This window comes from Cricetulus griseus, chromosome 3 (assembly GCF_003668045.3).
Source record: "Cricetulus griseus strain 17A/GY chromosome 3, alternate assembly CriGri-PICRH-1.0, whole genome shotgun sequence".
NCBI lineage: Eukaryota > Metazoa > Chordata > Mammalia > Rodentia > Cricetidae > Cricetulus > Cricetulus griseus.
In genome coordinates this window covers 47,229,714-47,232,665 of record NC_048596.1, presented here as the reverse complement: position 1 = coordinate 47,232,665, position 2,952 = coordinate 47,229,714, and the positions used below count along the sequence as shown (strand labels likewise).

The 2,952-nt window shown below is 35.5% G+C and overlaps 1 pseudogene; it reads left to right on the top strand.

Moving 5' to 3' along the window:
• Nucleotides 1-1,645: 1,645 nt before the first annotated feature.
• Nucleotides 1,646-2,571, top strand: LOC100764105 (annotated as a pseudogene).
• Nucleotides 2,572-2,952: the final 381 nt, after the last annotated feature.

The window sequence follows — 2,952 nt, the reverse complement described above, 5'->3', positions numbered from 1 at the left end:
AAATATATTTAAGTAATAAAATGTTTTTCATAGTTCAGTTAAATATAGGACATAGGTTATTTAGAATGAGAATACTGAAAATATTTTGTTATTAAATAATCTCAAAATGGAAATAAATTATATATATATATATATGTAGAGAGAGAGAGAGAGAGAGATGGTTGCCCTTTAACTTAAGATAATGAGGTCAAGTTTTATAGATTCTAGTAGATATTTTATGTTACTATCCCTTATAAATTCTTAATAATACTTTGAATTATGTATAATTATCATTCCCATATTTCAAGTAAGGAAATTCAGAGATGTTACATATTCCCTAGCATTACAGAGATATTTGGTAGAATTATACAAGTAATATTATTCCTATTCAGCATTGGTTTCATATTCACATTTTACCTTTTCTACTGAAACTGTAGTGAAACATGAAGAGAGGTAAGTATCATGAGAAGTTATTTAAAGCATTTTTGAAATTCAGGAGAGGAAGAAAAGTGAATGAAGTAATGACCATTCCTTAGCTATTAGAATAACAGGGAGATTGATCCATGACTGAGATGCCTGTGACAGTAACATGACTTTCTGCAAATGTTTCTGGTGATGAAGGGTATTTGGAAAGAGATTTATTTTAATTTAAAGTCCTTATATACTAATGACCAATATTAAAATTGGGTAAATTGAAATAAGGTTACAGGACACCTGTTTTGGTCTTCCTAAATATATATTTGATTAATAAAATAAGTGAAAAGAGAATTCTTTAGAGTTGTACATGTTCATTGAAATTTTGAGGTCACAGTATATTTTTTATTCTGCTTTGATTTTTTAGGAAAGTACAATTTCCCCATTCTCAATTTGCTATTTCTTCTTAGAAAGTGAAGGTACATGTGGAAAGACGCTAGATAGGTTTTCTAAAGTCCTGTGCACACATACCAAATATTTGTCTAGGGCTTCCAATAGTTTTGTTCATGGTTTTACAATGTTAGGATGAAACCTAAGGTAAAATAAATATGGATTGGGGCCATTCTTGTCCTGATTGATTATGCCTACAGAAGCCAAAAAGTTAGACACCATTATGTGAAGCTTGTTTGTACCACTGTCAAGTCTAAATTGAACAAAACTTTGCCCTATGACCATTTCTCTGGCTTCTTTATGTCCATCTTAATTTTTCATCTTATAATTATTTGTGAACATGACATTCATATTTCACTGATCTAATGCCTCAGAGGACAGGGAAATGCATATACATATAAGCAAAATCTATAAAAAAATAAGTATATGAGTGACTAAATTGGTGGAATTCTTCCTTACACATTTGAGTGGATTCGACCCATGAATTACTTGATGATTACTAATAAATTTACCAAAAGAACTTAATTGCTGTTTTATGCCTTTTGAAAATACCTTTGTGTAGCCAACTCATTTGATCTGATGCTATTGGCTAATATTCCATCAGTATAAAACTGCAAATAAAAATTAACATGTAGATTTTTATATTACCTATTTCATAAAAATAAAAATAAAAGATCAAGTATTTATATGTTTGCAGCTACATTGAGATTTGATTAGTAAAGAAAAATCTGTCTATTAGGTAAGGTAAATTAACAATCTGACATGTGTTTTTTCCACTCTAGAGAGAACATCTGTGGACTCAATGACCTGGGAGAACCACTCAGTATTGATGGAGTTTGTGTTCTTAGCCTCCCCAACAGTCCTAAGCTACATGTGCTCTGCTTCCTTGGAGTCAGCCTGGATTATGCATTGATCATCTCTGGGAATATCCTCATTGTGGTCTCCATCCAGAAAGAAGCCTGGCAATATATGACCATGTACTATTTCTTGGGCAACCTCACAGGGATAGAAATATTGTACACTGCAGTCATGGTTCCCATATGCTGGACGAGACCCTACATTCAGAAAAGACCATCACTCTGTTGAGTTGTGTTACTCAGATGGGTTTCCTCATTGGACTTGGTAGTGCTGACTGCTTCCTGCTGGCTATCATGGCTTCTGACAGATATGTTGCCATCTGTCATCCCTTACAGTACCCTCTCATCATAACTCTAACTATTTGTGTCCACTTGGTTGTGGCTTCCGTAGTCATTGGCTTGTTCCTGTCTTTACAGCTTGTGGTCTTCACTTTCTGTCTTCCAGTCTAGTGGAATAGAGTATTTATTTGGTTATGTTCTACTGGTGATTTATCTTGTGTGTGCCACAAGTCATAGCCATGAGCTCTCTGTGCTAGTGGTAGCCACACTAACCATTGCTGTGCCTTTCTTTTTCATTGATACAACCTATGCCTTGATAGTGGCTGCTGTGCTCAAACTCCACTCTGCAGCTGGGCGACAAAGGGCCTTCAACACCTGTTCCTCTCTCCTAACAGTGGTGCTGCTGCAGTATGGCTGTTGTACATTCATGTACCTGTGCCACAATTCCAATTAACAACCCAAGCATGATCAATTCATCTCCCTGGTATAAAAACTGGAAACCCTATGTCTCAAACCCCTCATGTATCCTTTGAGGAACAGTGGGATGAAAGGGTCCATAGGAAAAATTCTTACCATGAACTCTGTCTCCTAAAACTGATAGCATAGGACAAATCTGTTATAACAAATGTAAGTCTTGGCTATTACAGACAAGACTACTATGAACATAGTTGATCAGAAGTCCCTGTTGAATGAATGTGCAACTTCTGGGTATATGTCTAAGAATGGAATTGCTGGATCTTGTAGTAGACTGATTCACATTTTCCTAATAAATTTCCAAAGTGGCTATACAAGTTTGAACTCCCACCAGCAGTGGAGTAGTCTTCCCCTTTCTCCACATCCTTTCCAGTGTAAACTGTCACTGGTGTTTTTTACTTTGGCCATTTTGAGAGGAGCAAGACGAGATCTCAGAGGTGATTTGATTTACATTTCCCTGATAGCTAAGGATGTTCAGCACTTTCTTAAGTGTCTTTCA